The sequence below is a fragment of the Notechis scutatus genome, chromosome 4 (assembly GCF_049901735.1).
Source record: "Notechis scutatus isolate UNSWTSFEM ecotype Mainland chromosome 4, rNotScu1.2, whole genome shotgun sequence".
In the NCBI taxonomy this organism is placed as follows: domain Eukaryota; kingdom Metazoa; phylum Chordata; class Lepidosauria; order Squamata; family Elapidae; genus Notechis; species Notechis scutatus.
The window spans coordinates 30,653,045-30,672,770 of NC_142012.1; the positions used below are offsets into that span (position 1 = coordinate 30,653,045).

The 19,726-nt window shown below is 37.3% G+C and overlaps 1 protein-coding gene across 14 annotated transcripts in view; it reads left to right on the forward strand.

Annotated features, from left to right (window-relative positions):
- The window catches only part of INPP4B (inositol polyphosphate-4-phosphatase type II B), a 197,363-nt gene that overhangs the window by 3,945 nt on the left and 173,692 nt on the right, over positions 1–19,726 (forward strand). For 7 of the 14 annotated variants that reach the window (XM_087963099.1, XM_087963094.1, XM_087963102.1 and 4 more), the window contains exon 2: positions 13,611–13,673. The exons of 1 other annotated variant lie outside the window; for it this stretch is intronic. The gene's annotated coding sequence lies outside the window, so the exon portion shown is untranslated. The remainder of the gene's footprint in view (positions 1–13,610; positions 13,674–19,726) is intronic. 6 more of the 14 variants (XR_015749219.1, XM_087963100.1, XM_087963093.1 and 3 more) reach the window with 1 other exon arrangement.

Consider the following 19,726-nt stretch of genomic DNA (forward strand, 5'->3'; position numbering starts at 1 on the left):
GTATTTTATTTATGGTTTTATCTTTGTACAATTTTTATTTTTTATGATTGTAAGTGGCCCAGAGTTACCCTGGTTGTAAGTCGAGGATTACCTGTAAAGGTTATTAATGAGTTTCTGGATTTTCTTATCTGGAATGCAGATAAACAGATACTGTTTTCTATATAGGACTCTATATTTAATATAGAACTCTAAATTTTTATTGTTAAATAGCATACATTGAGAAGATGCTATCATACAAAGAAAGGGAAGCAGGATCTGAAAGTTCTGGGCTTTCATTGGGAGGTATATGCTCTTTGTTAAGATTTTCAGGGGGGGAAATATTTTCTCTACATATTTTCAAAACTATCTGGGAAATTGTGCAGCTTGCAAAGCCATCCTATGGGAACTGTAGCTCATAGGATATATTGTTGTATGTCTCTGAATATGTCTGTATCACTCTCTATATTTATATTAATATCTCTATAGATACGTAGTTTGTATATTTGGACAGGAGAAAGAATAATGAAGAATATCGGAGGACTAATTTTAGTGCAGCTTTGTCCAACAAGATGCTTTCTAGCTGGTTTGAATTATGTCATATAATCTCTGGTCATGATATCCAAAAGCTGATTTATGGATATCTGTCTAAGCCCATATGACGTGTGTATAGGCCCAGTTCCTTGCTACTGTTGTTCCAAAATGAGACAAAGGTAGCCTTAAGGGCATTGTGGGGCTTAGTTTGCATCAGGCCTGCATTTTTGTGTATTCTTAGTTCTCTAAAATGAGAACTATTCTTGTGCTCACGCTAAGTACAGCTTTAGTATGATCCAGCAGGAAATAACTAGCTCTGAATGTGACTGTACTGACTGTACAGTGTTGCCTATTTCCAAATAAAGTAATTTGATTCATCTTTGAAATGCAGTTTCAGAAGATGCAGGATTCACTGTAATTTAGTTATTGTAAAACAGTGAAGAGTAATATCGGTAGTATTTTCATACATTGCTACAGATCATTTTCTTTTTATTTGTTCTTTATGGTAGTGATTTAAGTATTCTTCATATATGAAAAAATTACATTATAGGTTTTATTAAAGGTTTATAACTCATATTATATAATAAAGCTTTTCTGAGACATTCTGGGCCATGTGATTCAAAATAAATTCGAATAGATTCAAAAGATGAGTAACCATCCTGAAAACAAGGACTATAAACATTTGACAGAATTGGATACATTTAGCCACAAGATAATTGGTTGGCCAAAAAGATATATGACAGCACTCTTCAAAGGACTGCCATAGCAAAGAGACCATTATTTTTTCTACTACTTTAGAATGGCAAGACTTAATTTAATGGTACTAAGTTAGAGGACAGCAGATTGTGCAGTAAGTATTAGGATAAATGTCTTTGTAGTAAGTCAGATGATTGAATTAATATGATGGGTAATGGATTTCTAATCCTCTGCCTGTTACCAGACAGATGTTAATAGTCATCTCTTGGGTATACTTTAATTTGGAATTTGCTGTATGGAATAGAGAATAGATAGTATGGTCCTCTCCATGATTTTAAAATTTAATACAACACATATTAAAATAGTCTATGGCCTGGACATTGACTTGATTTGGTTCTATTCTATTTCAAATAGTTATTAGCAGTAATAGGAAATAGCTGGTTCTGACCCTATTGATCTTTAAAAAGGATTTAAACTATGGTTATGTCCCAAAGAGTTAGGATCATGATGTGCAGGAAGGAGGTAAGAGTCTGAGCCAGATCACATATTATTGATTACTTCTAACTGTTTTATTTTGCTTGTCTTGTGTAAGTCATCCAGAGTCATATTGTTCAATTTGAAGGCCGTATAACATTTTTAAAGAAACAAACAAAACCATCCAATATTACATTTCTATTTCTTATTCATACTTCTTCATTTTAGTTTATGGTTAGAAGAGCCTCTAAATGAAAAAAAGTTTCTGTATATTTATTCAAGAGTAAGACTCACATTGCTTAGTTCTTTTACTGAGATTTCAGCCTAACAGAATAAAGCTAAATATAAAGGTTACTTCTGGGTAAATCTAGAGCTTATATAGAGTGTGTTTTGCATAATGTGTGATTTGATAAACATATTACCAAATTAAATGAGCACTATTAATTTTACATATTAGATGAACAGGCAGTAGAGACACAGTTATTAAACAATAATTATAATTTTACTGAACTAAAGAGACTAATAATAATTGAAAATAGGAAAATCTGTGGCTCTCCAGAGTTGTTGAAAACTTTCAGAATTTCTTCCTACAGCGTTTTCTGGTTATCATTCAGGAATATCTGCACAACAGCAGGTTCCTACTTCCGCGTTAAAAAAATCTGAGCTGATGGTTGTTCATTTTTAAAGCTAATTTCATTGTGACAGTGTGAAGTGTTTTTAAGAATAATTAACATCAAATTAAAAACCAAATGTCTCAACCATAGCTGAGAGTTCGGTATGAAAAAGCTCAGACGTAAATCCAATAAAACTGCTTCTTAATAATTAAGTTCATAATACACTACTCAAAAAAATAAAGGGAACACAAAAATAAGACATTCTAGATCTGAATGAATGAAATATTCTTATTAAATACTTTGTTCGTTACATAGTTGAATGTGCTGACAACAAAATCACACAAAAATTATCAATGGAAATCAAATTTAGCAACCCATGGAGGTCTGGATTACACTCAAAATTAAAGTGGAAAAAAACACTACAGGCTGATCCAACTTTGATGTAATGTCCTTAAAACAAGTCAAAATGAGGCTCAGTAGTGTGTGTGGCCTCCACGTACCTGTATGACCTCCCTACAATGCCTGGGCATGCTCCTGATGAGGTGGCGGATGGTCTCCTGAGGGATCTCCTCCCACACCTGGACTAAAGCATCCCCCAACTCCTGGACAGTCTGTGGTGCAACGTGGCATTGGTGGATGGAGCGAGACATGATGTCCCAGATGTGCTCAATTGGATTCAGGCCTGGGGAACGGGCGGGCCAGTCCATAGCATCAATGCCTTCATCTTGCAGGAACTGCTGACACACTCCAGCCACATGAGGTCTAGCATTGTCTTGCATTAGGAGGAACCCAGGGCCAACCGCACCAGCATATGGTCTCACAAGGGGTCAGAGGATCTCATCTCTGTACCTAATGGCAGTCAGGCTATCTCTGGCGAGCACATGGAGGGCTGTATGGCCCCCTAAAGAAGTGCCACCCTACACCATTACTGACCCTCTGCCAAACTGGTCATGCTGGAGGATGTTGCAGGCAGCAGAACGTTCTCCACAGCGTCTCCAGACCCTGTCACGTCTGTCACATGTGCTCAGTGTGAACCTGCTTTCATCTGTGAAGAGCAAAAGGCACCAGTGGCGAATGTGCCAATCTTGGTGTTCTCTGGCAAATGCAAAATGTCCTGCACGGTGTTGGGCTGTAAGCACAACCCCCACCTGTGGACGTCGGGCCCTCATACCACCCTCATGGAGTCTGTTTCTAACCATTTGAGCAGCCACATGCACATTTGTGGCCTGCTGGAGGTCATTTTGCAGGGCTCTGGCAGTTCTCCTCCTGTCTCTCCTTGCACAAAGGCGGAGGTAGCGGTCCTGATGCTGGGTTGTTGCCCTCCTACAGCCTCCTCCACGTCTCCTGATGTACTGGCCTGTCTCCTGGTAGCGCCTCCATGCTCTGGACACTATGCTGACAGACACAGCAAACCTTGCCACAGCTCGCATTTATGTGCCATCCTGGATGAGCAGCACTACCTGAGCCACTTGTGTGGGTTGTAGACTCCGTCTCATGCTACCACTAGAGTGAAAGCACCGCCAGCATTCAAAAGTGACCAAACCATCAGCCAGAAAGTATAGGAACTGAGCAGTGGTCTGTGCTCACCACCTGCAGAATCACTCCTTTATTGGGGATGTCTTGCTAACTGCCTATGCTTTCCACCTGTTGTCTATTCCATTTGCACAACAGCATGTGAAATTAATTGTCAATCAGTGTTGCCCTAAGTGGACAGTTTGATTTCACAGAAGTGTGATTGACTTGGAGTTACATTGTGTTGTTTAAGTGTTCTCTTTATTTTTTTGAGCAGTGTATATACCATTATTGAGTTTTCCTTAGTGGCTATCTTTTTCATTTTCTTTTCTTTTTTTTCATTTTTATGATACTGCATTATTTGTTAATATATTGATGTTTTTATTAGATTAGTTAATCAGAGTTGCTTTATGAATTGGATGGCTGTTATATATCCAATAAAACAAACATACACTTTGAGGATTCATTAAGTGCCCATAATATTAAATAAACATTATAAAGTTGAAATTCTTTACTGTTTTTCTCTTCGCAGTTTGAAATGTTATTAACCCTCCAGTCCCACTCTAATTTGATAAGGCAAGATGTAAAAGCTGCAGGACAAGATAGACTACAAACAATTGTTTCAAATGAAAGGAAATCATGTTTAAACCAATGGGCAAATCATGAACAGCCTTTTTAATGGCCTTTTTCTATCATTTAAGGTCTAAAGTGGGCAAGATGGGGATGTAATTGTTATCACGCAAGGAGAAGCAAATGGGACTTCTTTATCTATTTAATAATTTTGCAAGGATGGGGAGGTGTTTTTTGTGTGTGGAAGTATTATGAAGCTTATCACATCTATTTCCTTTACTCTCAAGTTAAAATTGATTAGAAATTGCAGTAGGAGGTTCTAGAGTAGGGATGTCAAATTAGCGGCCTGTGGGCCAGATAAGTCACGTGCAGACCACGCCCACCCCAGCTGATGGCAACGTGACGTGAGTTTGACAGAGTTACAAGTTAGGGATGCTGGTTATCTATCCCTTTAAGGATTATAATTATGATTATAATTTTACCGAGCAATTACATTATGTATCACATAATTCTGTCTCTAATTCTAATTATGATCGTGTGAACTAGTTCAGGTAAGCACTTTAGCAATAAAGTGCTTTAATTTGTAGATAGAATAAAAAGAGGTAATACTTCTTCCCTTCTCCTCCATGCTGCATCGAGAGCCCGGAATGGGTTGACTCCTTCCTATGATGTCATAGCTGAGTCTGTACTAAGATATAAAAGCCAGCCCCCGGGAGAGACCCCAGCTTTGGCGAAGATACTTGACAGACTGAAAAGTGTCTCTGAAAGCCCAAAATAAATACAGAAATATGTCTTACCCTCTCCGGACGAATCAAGGGAGGGGCTGGGCTCTCTCGCAGCATAGATAGAAAGGGCGTTCACGGTAACTTCTACCAACGCCCATTCTCCTCCATGCTGCATCAAGAGCCCAGGATGGGACATACCAAAGGTTGCATGTCCACGGGCGGGTCCTCGTCCGGCTCATCACACTGACTGTAGAACTACTCGTTGAAGCACCTGTCTGCCGAAGGCTGCAGTCGCCAAGGCAAAAGCATCCAGACGGTAGTGTCTGATGAAAGGAGACGGGGATGTCCACGTGGCCGCACGACAAATCTCCTCCAAGGATGCTTGGGTCGCCCAGGCAGCAGAAGTGGCCGCGCTTCTGGTAGAATGCGCCGTCAGACCTCGGGGACCCGGAAGGGCTGCAGCTTTGTAGGCCTGCTCAATGCAAGACCTGACCCACCTGCTAATAGTAGGAGAAGTGGCCTTGTGCCCAAGTGAGAAGGGAAAAAGGAAACAAACATGGCTTCCGACTTCCTGAAGGAGGAAGTGCGCTTAATGTATATTCTAAGAGCCCTTCTTACGTCTAGCGTGTGTCACTGCCGCTCTAAGTCATGGTGCGGAAGAGGACAGAAGTCAGGCAAAACAATGTCCTATGATGTCATAGGAAGGAGTCAACCCATCCTGGGCGCTCTCGCAGCATAGATAGAAAGGGCGTTCACAGTAACTTCTACCAACGTCCATTTTAAGTGATCTGACTTTAGAAATGTTCTTTAGTTTAGCTGTCTTTGAAAACCCTTATCTGGTACTAAGAATTTCAGACTAAAATGTAACATAGCACTTTTAGCATTTAAAACCAGTGTTATTTGTGTTGAAAAAGCTTGAAAAACTTGAGTATAAGGCAATAAGAAACTGGCATAGTCACATGTTGTGTTCCAACAACATATTTGATTCAGCAACCCCCCCCCTTTTTGCCAGGCCGTTCCACAACCTTTCAGGCCGGGGTTGTTTCTTGCCTCCCGCACGTGTTGTTCTGTCCCCCCGTCACGCCCCCCCCGCCCCACCCTCGCCCCCTCCCCCTCAGGTGCGCCCCTCCGCCTCTCCCCCCCACCGGTGGGGTCTTTCCTGTCGCCCCCCCTTCCCACCCCCCCCGCCCGCCGCGTTCCCCGTCCCGCTGCCTGCCTGCCTGCCCTGAAAAGGCGAAGCGGCGCTCCACCAAGGCGGCGCGCGCGGCGGGCGGGGGGGACGGCGGCCCACCGCACTCCCGGGGGGCCCCGCAGCGCCTCCCCCTCTTCATTGCCTGTCCCACACACCCCAACCCCTTTTTTTCCCGACTCCAGGGCCCTGAGCTAACCAACCTAATGGATTTTCCTTAACAAAAATTACACTAATTATGTCAACAATTCAGTTTGGAATTTACTTAAGCTCTTGAAGCAAGGGAATGCTGCAAGAATATATCACTAACTCCTTCTCCATTGGCCAAGCGGGAAATGGTATCTGAAAAAAAGGTAATAGGAAGAGAAATAAAGTAAAGGACCCAAGTCCAAAAACAGCTGCAATGAAAGCACTGATCCAAAGACCAACAGTCTTCCACTTATTTACCAACCCTTTGGATTCCTTCCTGTCAAACAGCCCCTAAACTGTGCTATGCAGCTATCAAGACTAATTCAGTTAAACAGAAAATGTCCAGTTCCAATAAATTATCCAGTTAAGGGGTGCCCAAATTGAATGATTGAGAGTGAATTATATAACTTTGGCAAGAATGGAGGTTATCCATTATTATCACAGGGACAATTAGAGTATGGAGTTTATTGTCATAGTGATGAATGATGATGAGCAGAGAAGTAGAGACTAAGATAAAATATGTTCTGGTGTTGATGGAGGACCCCTGTATGCTTGAAAGGGAGGAATTCCTAGTCACGGAGACTGGTAGGTATTGCTAAGCCAATATACAGTAAGTATCATTAACAAATATAGGTGTCTGGAGATTTTGAAGAAAAGATACTTTTGTGGCTTGCATTAAAAAAATTCTCTATTTTGACTGCATCATCAAATCATGCAGTGCAAACTATAGCTCACAGCTAAGTAGTATAAAAATCAGGAGCCTGAGAGCACATTTTCTAACAAAGAAATTTTATTAAAAGGTGTAAGACTCCATGAGACGTTTAATAAAATTGTTAGTCAGAAAAAGTGCTACCATAAACTAACATGGCACTCCTTCTCCAAGGTAAGTTTTATAACATTATTAAAGAAGGATTAAACAATCACTGCAAAATTCATTTTTCTGTCTTTTCTCATATACATATTTTCTTCCTACTATCCATCATTAGTGTTACTGCATTGATTGGTTGTGAACACTGTAGGTCATGTAGTCTCTTCTATAGAAGAACACAGTATTTTTTTAGGGAACTGCATGACTCACTTTACTCAGCTAATGTAAGAAAGCAGTTTTAAAGTAAAACCAGTAATTCTTTCATTTTTCTTGCCGTCCTCCCATTTGGGACAGTGAAATTAAATAAGTATGAATCATGAAGAAGTGATCATTGCGAGGATTAGCAATCTGGCAAGAGCTTTTTGTTTGTCTTAATGACTCTTGTTCTTTATGGGACTTAAAATAGTCCTATTACTATTTTCTGTCTGTCCTGAGATTTCACTGCTACTTCAGAAGCCTTCATTTCTTTTCATTTGTTTGAGCAGTTGAATTGCAATTGACAGAAACAGATGGAATAGATACAAAGGAAAAGTGGCGGAAGTGTAGAAACAATTTGCACATGAACCATGAAGGTAAACTTACAATTATTATAACTGTCACCGAACTGAACAAACAAGCCCAACACTTCAGCATCAGAACATAATAATGCCAGTTCTCTTCCTTTTGGCATTCTGCTAGCAACTTAGAAGCTCTTTTAGAAGCATATTGTTATTAACCAATATATAAAAAAACCACGGAGGACTTGAATTATTCAATTAAATGTTTAAAGAGATTGTTTTTTTGCTCATGTTTGAATGTTGCAATGCATAATTTTATATCTGCCTGCCCAACTGTGATTAGCGCTTCAACCCACAAAAAGGGTACTTAATTGCAAGTGCTGCAAACCATGTTACATGGATTTATGCATCATGTGAAACCATAATTTACCAGATGCAATGGCAAAGCCAAACATTCTTACTAAGCACTGTGTTTAATCCCAGATTTATGGGATGCTAAAGTGTAAAATATGAATTTAAAGAATGTGCAGATTGAAAAAATGTACTTATTAAAGTATCGGTGTCCATGAATATAACATTATTGGAACACTTTTGTACTTTACCTTCCTTAGTTGAACAAAGGGTCATAATTGGACACAAAAAGTATTATCATACCTTTTCTTTTGATCTGTGAACCCTCCTATGAGTGACTTGAAAAAGCATTTTAAAATATTTTTATTAACTGGCAAAACCAGGATGTTGTGTTTTAAACTCAACACTGAGTTGCAGCCACCTTAGTGCAACTCAGTATTAGCCCTAGAACAGTCTAGATCAGGGATTTCAAACTGGTGGCCCATGGGCTGGATACATCATGTGCAGGACATGGCCACCTCAGCTTGTGGGAAAAACATCGTGAAACGTGATGGCAATATGACGCCATGAGTTTGACACCCATGTTCTAGATTGATCTAGGGTACAACTGAATTTCTCAGTCACTCACAATATTGCCTCTAGAACATGGATGTCAAACTTGTGGTGTCATATTGCTGTCATGTGACATATTGTGACATTTTCCCCCTTGCTGGGGTGGGCATGGACTGTGCATGACACATCTGGCCCACGGGCCACCAATTTGATACCCCTGCTTTAGAACTACCCTAACATCCAAGTTCTCAAGCAGGTGTCATCTTTTTTTTAGCTTTTTTCATTAATTATCATACTTACATGTTGCTGCTAGCAAGGCTAATTGGGGAATTCTGGGAGTTGTGAAGTCCACAGATCTGAAAGTTGTCAAGGTTGAGAAACACTGATCTATAGAATGAAGATAGTGGCTAGGATGCTGCTTAGTTTCAATGCTTGGAGCTGATTTCAAATAGAGCAACATAGAAGTACAATAATTAATGAACAAATGCCCATTCTTAAAGCTCAAAACAAAGATAACATCTGCTTGATAACTTGGATGCTGTGGCAGTTCTGCAGGCAATATGTGTGGCTGAGAGATTCAGTGCAGTTGTGCACTTGAGTAGGAATGACCTGGAATAGGAAGTGGTGGTTTTGTGGTTTAAGATGTTATTGTGAGGAATTTACAGGCTAATTCTGAGGGGATAAGGCAGGATATTTGCTTGTGACCATGTTGGTTATGTATTATATGTATTTGTTGTCTAGGATCTAAGGTGTTTGTGAAAAATAATTTAGAAGTAAGTGGTTTCTATTATTTTAGGTTCAAATATGGGTTTTGGGCACATTGTTGTTCTGACAGAAACTCTGTTTTTTTGTGAAGTTACTTATCGTTTACTGTCATGTGAACTCTGCCTTGCAATGATTATCTTAACAAATGAATATCATTATTTACCTACTGTTCAGTTTCATTTAGCGAGGCCTTTCAAAAGGTTGTTGATTTTACTACCTATTGCTCTGCTGCTATTTTTCACCTAGCCACCTTAAATGCTGTAAGATTAACGGACCATAAGATACAAATAAAAGTAGTCATTAAATAATAGTAATAGTAATAATAATAATAATAAACAAATGCATGCATAACTGGCCATTGTATGCCAGTGATGTTTTTAAAAATTCCAATTTTTCTTTTTAGTGGTCTCCAGAGATTGGAGGTTTAAAAGTTCAACTATTTTTGCAACTATTTTTGCAATTGATAATGCTTCTATCATGCCTATTAGACATTCACAAATAAATAATAACTTTAAAACATTGTTAGCCTTGACTATTTAAGTCTTAATGTCTGAAAACTAGAAGAGGAAAAGGACAGATAACAATTGTTTAACTTGCTACATTTTTTTTGTTATAGCAGCTCTAAATTAGCAAAGTTGATATTGCTGCAAAAGAAGAAATGCTGATTAGAGAAAGCTTTCCTAATGTTTATGAGATACAAGAATCTTTATAACCTAAAAAAGACATTTGCAGTAATGTTAATGCCAGATTTAACTACTTTAAATTAAACTTAATGCTGATACAGCTCTAAAATGTTGTGATCCAATTTTGTCAGAGTTGAACATAGCTTTAAAGTATCTGGTGTGAAAAATTGAAAAGCAAATGTCTAATGCTTTTTTATAATTGCAAATTATCATGAATAGCAGAAATAACATTTGATTCTGTCATTGTCATTCCTTTTCCTACCTCCCTGAAGAATTATATTTATTTTTTAATTTAAGGCTCTTACAGTTTATCTGGACTCCAGAAATCTTATTTGGCTTTATTAGCCAAAACTAACTCATGTTAGCCAACAAAAATGTAATAAATATGCCTCATGATCCCAAGTAACTTTCAATTTTCACCCAACAATCAGGAGTCTTTTCTTCCCCAGGTTTAGTACTATAACCACAAAGCCATTGTGGTAGGATTACAACCACAAAGGCTTTGTTTTTGAAGCTAAATTTCAAAAAGCAAGGGAGAATAATTCAGTTCTCTTGAATGAATCCACTGAGTGCTGTTGCTAGTGTTTCCAATCTTCAGCAAAACAAAAGAAATGACTTCTAAAATTACAAAACTATTACAAAACTAGCTGGCATTAGTTTTTACTCTCATACACAGGGATAGTTCTCAAATGACATTTGACCTTTAAACTTATGGCTTAGCCCAACTTTAAATTTTAAATTGTACATGGATATATCTATAAAGACATCAATGAAAACATATTTTTTCTGTACTGCAGAGGCAGGCTAAGCCAAGCTAAAGGCATGGCACATACAGTATTGTGATTGGCCATAACTGTTGGCTTCTCCTCTCTACGACTACACTAGCCAACCAGTATCTCTAAGTAGTTGAGAACCTAGCATAAAATCCTAGACACACTGCTATTGGCAGCAACTCCAGAATTCAAGGAGCAGTTATTTGTAGCCATACCAATCAAGGAGAACAGCAAAAAAAAAAAAAAAAAAAGATGAGCAGACTTTTGTGGTGGCTCTACCAAGTGCTAGTTTGCAGGATATTTTTGACTGCTTGTTCTTTTATTATGAATGGTTAACCTTTGAAAGGCAGGTGTTATCCATTACTTTGATATCTTCAAGTCTAAGTCTGTTTGTTCTATCTCCTATCATTAGTCTTCTTTAAATTTAATTTTAGTCCCATTTTTACTATGCTTCTTGACTGTTATTAATAGACCTTGCATTTGTGTGTGTGTTTTATTATTAGAATAGTATCAGCATAGTACAGGTTATTGATGCTTTTTCATCCAGTTTTGAAACCACACTCATTTTCTTCCTGCCTAGTTTCCCCTAAGAGATATTCAGCATATAAGCTGAATAACAAAAGGAAGAATATACAAGTTGTCTCACTCTTTTACCAACCTGGGGTCAGTCTTTTGGCATGGTTTGTCTGTTTGGCTTTTTGACATGTGTATGGGTTTCTTACGAGGACAATGAAATGTTCTTGGATGCCCATTTTTCTAAGCACACTCCATAGTTTAATGTGACTAACACAGTCATAGACCTTTTTATAATCAATGAAGTGCGTAACAGCTGGATGCAATTTAATACTAATGAATTGATTTTTGTGGCTGGAAGGCCATCATCTGGTTTTGACAAGGAAAGAAATCTTCATGGGAGATATGCTGAATATTCAGGAATGGGAAATATAGAAGTAAAAATAACAGGCAATTGTCAGTTGTCTGCAAAGGTGTTTGGCAGCTCTTGTCAGCTTACAATCTTATTATTCACACACTTCTGAGTATCATCCATTTTCTTCTTTGCTAATGGTTGAGTGCTGCTAAACATCTTTGAAGTGATTGTTCTTCTGCCATAGCTGTGGTGAATTAGGCTCATGCTGGCAGATTAATCCTGCTATTATTGGTTGTTAACTGGATTATTTTATTATTTTTATGTTTAATTTAGAAACAGAGCAGTCATATTTTCTGACATGGTTTATAATGTAGGGCAGAAACAGATTAATGAGGCTAGATGCTAGAGGTACCCAGTTGGTGTTATCCATGGACAAACATGCAATTGCACAACCGAATATGTGGAAGAAATGTTAGAATAGGCACCTCCCCTAATCTTAAAACCAGTGTCTCCACTCAGATTTTTGAGGATTTTATTATTCAAATTATTTGAGCCTTACTTTACATGAACAATGGCTAATTTTTCTACTGATTGCAGGCAAGAAGAAAATGTTATTTGGTCAGTGAATAGATATGATTCTTATATAATAATATATAGCTATAAAATCCATGATTTTATCTTGGAGGAGGACACAGATGTGGCAAATTTTACTGAGACCTGATTTGGCCTAGAGAAGAGGTTACCCCCTCAGAAATTAATCCAGGTTTCCTGCTCTGTACCAAACAAGAGTCCATGATGGGGAAGAGGAGTGGCTATTGTCATCCATGAATTGTTATAGGTTTTACTCCACACCAACCCAGATGTGAGGCATTCTGACTGAAGTTGGGCTTAAGCGAATAATTCATGGTAACCATGGACCTGTGGATTTATTCAACTTATACTGCAGGCCACACATATTTTTAAGTATATTGAGATGTGATTTGGTAGTGGAGTATATTAATATTTGTTCATTGCCATGGACAGATTCCTTTCTGGTTTTCTTTCAACTCACTGGTGTCATGCCTTTCTGCAAGGAGACAGGGCCTGTTTGATCAGCCTGCTCTATGCAATTGATGGATCAAATAGGATTCCAGAGAGAGCTTGGGATTTTCACAGAGGTTTTGGTGGGCAGTTTGGTTGAGGCCCTAATATTTGCCTGGGATGGGTAAGTGGCAGAAGCCTTGGATTGTATTCTTCTGTGCAGCTACTCTCTGCATGCTGATTCTGAGGTGCTCTTTGCTTGCCAGTTAGGGATAACCTCAATAAGGATGGCAAAGCATTAATATTTCTTCAACCTTATTGCATCCACTGATAGCCATCAAATGGCTCTGTTTAGGGCACCCAAACCTTATTGGATGTCTCAAGAGCAAAAATGGATAATTATTTATGTGCTATTTATGGGAAACAAAAGGCAGAAAAAATTGGCTGTTTTTTTAAAGTAAATAAATTCATTTAAAGCCAGTCTAATGCTACGCACAGTCTTCTAATTTTGCAAATATAATTGTTTGGGGGTGTTCGATATATTCGGATGGTAGTAATAATAAATATTGTAGTGGAAATATCACCTTGCTACACTGGATGTCATATTCATTCTGCTGCATAAAAGGCCTGTGTAAAAATCTAACTTTTACTAATGAATGCTTATTTTTAATCAATGATTCCCAATTTTATTATTTTTAAGAATCAGAGCATTAAGAAAGACTATTAAAACTGAAACTGTTTTTGTTCCACACAGCCAGAAGAGAAATGTTGTCATCTGAAAGGAAATCTGATCTTTCTAATGAAAAGTAAGAAAAAGGTAATTTATGTGACTCACCTGTTCATGTCTATGCTTTTTCTGTGAATTCACCTGCTTCTTTTTATCTCTTTATCACTTAGTTTGTTCTTCTTAATAGAATATTAAGCACTGTCCAAAAGCTTTCCACTTGTCTTTATAGATGCTTTATAAAATGTAACTGGCCCATCTTATTTGCTATGTTACCATAAATATAGGTCCTCAACGAAATTATCAATTACCGAGTATCACTTGGTAAGTCCTCCAGGCCATTCAGGAATAATTCCTTAGACCCCATAATTCTGTAAGAGCAGAGTATACCAGAGTTAGTATTCACTTGCACAGGGTTGGCTAGCCATAGTTAACTCAAATTGAGTATATTCTGAACTACCCTTTTATGAATGTTTTCCAGATTCAACCAGTGATTTGAAACATTATAAGAACTATTTTCCATCAAAATCCCTATTCCTCATGCCCAATTCCTATTGTCTTCAAAGAAAAGACAACTGAATCTGTAAAAACTTGTATAGAGTCTAAATGGGTGGACTTAACAGAAGGAGCATACATTGTTTTTATCTTAGATGCTGGGCTGCTGTCCATTGTCCTGATCTTGAATCCTGAAGTTTTTAGCAGAATTCCTATAATACCTATTCAGAATCCTGAACCACCATGTCCCAGATATATTGCTATTAGCTCTTCTACTTTGTCTCTTTTTGCCTGAGCCTTCACTATTTAGAATGCTGGAAAGTAAGCAGTCTGTATAAAAGACAATTTTCTTAATTATATTTATAATAATTTTCTATATCTATATTTTTATTATATTGCAAACTTCCCAGAACCACCCCAAAATAGCAAGATGGACAGTATATAAATTTACTCAATAAATGAAATAAATAAAGATAAAACCTGGAACTATTATAGGGATTCCATTCTGTTTTTTGTTTAATTTCAAAATGGTTCACTGAGTTTTGTTAAGTGACATTAACTGATGTTTTACATGCAAAGGGAATAGCAATGCTAATTCTGATTTTACTAAGAAATTATGATCTCCTAAGACCATTATAGTATGAATAAACATACATTTGGAAGCGCTTTTTAAAGTCTGCATTTAAGGCTTTACTTAACAGTAGCCTTGTGATTAATAGGCTGTAGTTATTTTAAAAAATAGGTATTGTTGTCTGTTGTAGTATATGTTTCTTAGTTTTTAGCCAAATGATGCAATAATTGGAACTGATCTCATCTATTAGATCAGTTTGTTCCTTGTGTGTATGCTATTTTTATTTTGCTTGGACACTTCACATAAGATTATTTGTATAGAGATAACGGAAAAACATTCTAAAACTATATTTCGTTCATTCACTATAAAATATTTTTAAGAACTGCAAATGTCATAATAGGTTGCCATTACCCTGAATTAACTTTAGCTGAGTTTTACTTTAGGTTTTCAGTAAATTCATGAAGCTGCTCAGCATTAACTTTCACTAATAACTAGTTGAAAATATATCCCCTGAAAATAACTTTTTAATTATTTAAAAAGCTTGACATAAGCTGCAGCACACATCAAACTATTAATAATGATTATTAGTTGATAGAAAAGCATTAATAAAATAATCCATTGGTTCATAAATCAATAACTATATACTATGTGTGTAGAACAAATGTAAGTATAATGGCTTATTTTAAGTGTTGTAATGTCACTCCCGTGGTAATCCTCAAAAGAGATATGAAAAGATAGCCACTGTTATAATATACCATAAAAAACATATGGAATTTATAAATTAAGAAGTCATTTAATCTATTTGAATAGCAGCTTAAGGTATATTTTGATTTCCCATAATTAAAAATGCTAGTGGCATGTTGAAACATAGAATTATAATTTATAGAGCTCTAAACTATGGTTTATGTTGCACAATAAGTTCAAAGAGTTGTTAAATTTAGTGTGTAATTAGATCAATAAAGTTGAGTTCCATCTGCTTTTCCTCTCCTATGGTATGACTTGTATCTTCTATACAAAGTTTTTCCTTCCATATGCAACTAATTGTAGTTTAGCTTTGGTGAATTCACCTTTTATGCTAAACTGATCTTTCTAAACGTAGGCACCAGAATGTTCAACATTGTGATCTATTTGGCGGAAGAAATCTACAAACCTGCAAGGTGCCTCTGTTAGGAAAACTGTGTAGTAGAGCAGTTGAGAGGTAACCAAAAATGCAAGTGACCATGAAAAGGGCCTCTTAGTCCAGCCATTATTTACAACTCCAAACTTTCTTGTGATTTCTTATTTTGACTAACTCTGTCTGTCTGTCTGTCTGTCTGTCTACCATCTATCTATCTATCTATCTATCTATCTATCTATCTATCTATCTATCTATCTATCTAAAAATGGATATGTGTGTGTGTCTTTTTGTCTATCTGTCTCTCTCTCTTTATGTATGTATGTATGTTCCAGCATAACTCTGGAACGTCTTGAACAATTTCAACCAAACTTGGTACACAGATGACTTACTCTCTGGAATAAAATACTGTGGGGGTAAGACACCCCTAAAACCCCTCAGTGTGTGTGTGTGTGTGTGTGTGTGTGTGTGTGTGTGTGTTCCAGCATAACTCTGGAACACCTGGACCGTTGAAATGGAAAGGAATGAAGTATATCTATAGTGTCAAATCACAGTACTTTTGACAGTGATAGTGTGCATTTTGGATTCAAGTTCTGTTAAGATACAGCCTGTTGTGCCTTAAAATTGTGCCTTCTACTGTACAGCACAATGGAGTTGCCATGATAATGGCTTCACAGTACTCCACAAGGGGGCCCTCTCTGGTAAGGGGGATTGGTTCTTTAAAAAAAAAATCTTATATTCTACTATTACTTTGATTTGACACTATAGATGTAAGTCATTCCTTTTCCTGTCTAATACTGTATTGGGATAAATAAATACCAGGGCAACGCCGGGTTATCAACTAGTTATTTATAATCACCAGTTAATTTATAGGTGGAAGTGAAATTTCTGACCTTTTTTGGCTATATAGAAGAAGGGAATGCATTATCCCTCATTTACATAAAAATTACAGGTATTTCTTAACTTATGACCACAAATATGCTCCTTATTTCATTTAGTCTAAAGCAGGGGTGTCAAACTCATGTCGTCACGGTGGCGTCACATGACGTATCAGGACTTTTTCCCCTTTCGCTAAACTGGGCATGAGCGTGGCCAGTGTAGGATGCATCCGGCCCGTGGGCCGAGAGTTTTACAGCCCTGGTCTAAAGGATATGTACATTCATTTGTGCCAGATATCAAATCATGAACAGAGAATGAAATGGTAACATTTCATCACAAGAAAATTTCAATTTTTATCTTTCATGGACTACAGTACCCATAGTTTACAAATAACATGGCCAATGAGCATCTTATAGGAGAGCTACAATCCAAAGAATCAAATTATTGCTCTAGAGAATAAATACGAAGCTTTTTTTCTGGTGGTTTGTTTTGGGAGAAAGGTGTATGTCCTTTTCTAGGGGCTCTTTCTCAATCTGCTGTGTAAAACTTAGAAGTTCTGCCCTAATGACAACACTGATAAAGGATTTCGTTATGCAAGCTTTTTTCAGGAAAAAAAACAGTATGACCTAACCTAGATAATTGGAGAGTTTTATAGAGAAGAAAGGAAAATAGTTCTTGTGTTTTGTTTTTTTTAAACCTAGCCTGGTAACAATTCCTTCAAATAGTTTTCTGCTGCACTCACTCTCTAGTACTTTTCTCATTTCCTTCCTTTATTACTGCAATGTTTTTATACAAGTCAGACATCACCTTTAGTTTTCTGTCTGTGTCAGTTGTAATTGCTGCTATTCTAGAGTGATTTTTCAAATCTGTGCCTTTAGTAATAAACAAAATGCCACTATGTTATGAATTTTATTGCCAACATATTTATGGTGACAGAAGCTTTGGTGTAGTAAAATATATAAATAGTAAATATGGTATATAAATATAGTATAGCAATATAGTAAATACAATATATAAATAGTGTAGTAAAATATATATAAAATATATTCTGCCAGATCCATATGTTAGCTTCAATTGGTAGTTGAGCATGCATATGATAAACAGGGGAGGTTGACAGGCTATGAAACTGGGAAGGAGGATATTTTATGGCATCGTAATGCAAACTTGAAATCCGAACATTAAATTTATCAACCACTCACGGCACTAATTTCTATAACACAATCTTTCAAACTTCTGTTCCAAAAAAAAAGGGTTTTGTTTTGTTTTTTGCTTTGGTTGAGCACTAAATCATGAGTACACAGTTTGAGCTTTATGGTGATTTTGGTTAGAAGTTTCAGGAACTGCAAATGGGCAGGCAAATGAGGGAGAGCAAATTGGGTACATCCAAAGTGAAAAATAACTACTTATTGAAAATTGGCAACAGTGGGAAAGGCTGCAGGCTAGAGAAATATCTGGTGGAGAACAACACTCATATAAATGCCAACCAAACAAGCACATATTTTAAATGATGATAAAAGTACATCTGAATATTTAAACCACTATACTAGGCATTGAACGGTTTCTCTGCTCTGTGGGCCCTTGTTTTTCCTTGCCGTACTTTTTTTTCTTGTATGTATGGTTGAAGAAGACTGGGAAACACATTGCCCTGCAGCTATGGCTGAATTACAATTTTCAGCAGCCTCAACCAGCATAATTAGTGATGGAAATGTATGGAAGCCTCAGCTGCTAATCTTTATCCACTATGACCAGGGGTGGGTTTCTACTGGTTCTGTCCACCTCTGTAGAACCGGTAGCTCTGAAGAACCAGTTCTATGTCTGCTGATGTTTTTGCCCACCTGGGCTCTTACCTGATCTTTATTTCCTGATTTTTCAACTTCAGCTGCCAAACGAGGCACAGCTGCAGTTAAAAAAGCAGAAAAAAGAGGCCTGTTTCAAAGGCTGCTTCTCTGCACGCAGCGTGCTGATGATGATGTACAGGCGCGGCTCGCAGCGTGCAGGGAAGCACATCATAAATCACCAAACCTTGTAAATCCCGAACCGGTAGTTAACCCTGTCGTATCCCACCCCTGACTATGACACTTGGAGCTACCCTCCTTTAAAATATACAGGGTTGCATGTGAACATGTAGTTGCCTCTAAATAACTGAACCTAAGTTATTTATCACATAATCTCAGGTTTTGCATGCTTACAACTACAGAAAGGCAGTGCAAATACAGTGCGTAGTCTGATTCTGAATGAATTATTTGTAATTATTTGTATATCTTGCTTATGTGGAGGCAATGACGCATGGCCACTTTTGAAATCCTGATGTCAGTGTACTAAATAAGTTTCAAATAAAATGCCAAAATATAATCAAAGTAGTTAGGAATTTGAGAAGTGTTTGGCATATGTAATAAGTACTATTTGGAGTTAATAAATATAGGTTGAAGCTAAAGGTAAACTGGTATAATCTAATATAAACGAGAAATAGAATTTGTACATTTAGAAGGAATAGATATAGTTAGAAAAAGCAGTTGTGGAAGAGAGAAAAACAGGAAAAAATTCTGACCTCAAAGGAAAAACATAAGCCTACTTTGTCATTTCCTATTATCTGTTTTTAACATCAAGGGTTTAACAGTCTATTAGAAAAAGAATCAGTTTGATTTAGAACGATATATTCTCATCGATTTAGAATGTTGTGTCCTCATTCAAATATGAGTTGGCAATCTCTAGAGATCTTACCTATTATCAGCAATTTATATAAGTCATTGTAGAATGAAATTAGAAATGTGAATGCTGGCATGACAAATGGAAGACAGACTCTCTGGGAGTTAGCTAGCATAATAAATGTATTATTATGGTTGGTCATATAGTCAGGTGCCTGGTTTGGGAATAAGAATGGTTCAGTAGCGATTCTAGTTCTTTGCTATTCCCTCCTTCTGGTTTTTCTCTATTGTCTGAACTACTATATTTGAAAGACTGCCACAGAGTGGAGGGGGTCAAGCTATTTTCCAACACACCTGAAGGTCAGACAAGGAATAATGGATGGAAAATGAACAAGGAGAGATTCAACCTGGAAATAAATTTTCTGACATTGAGAACAATCAA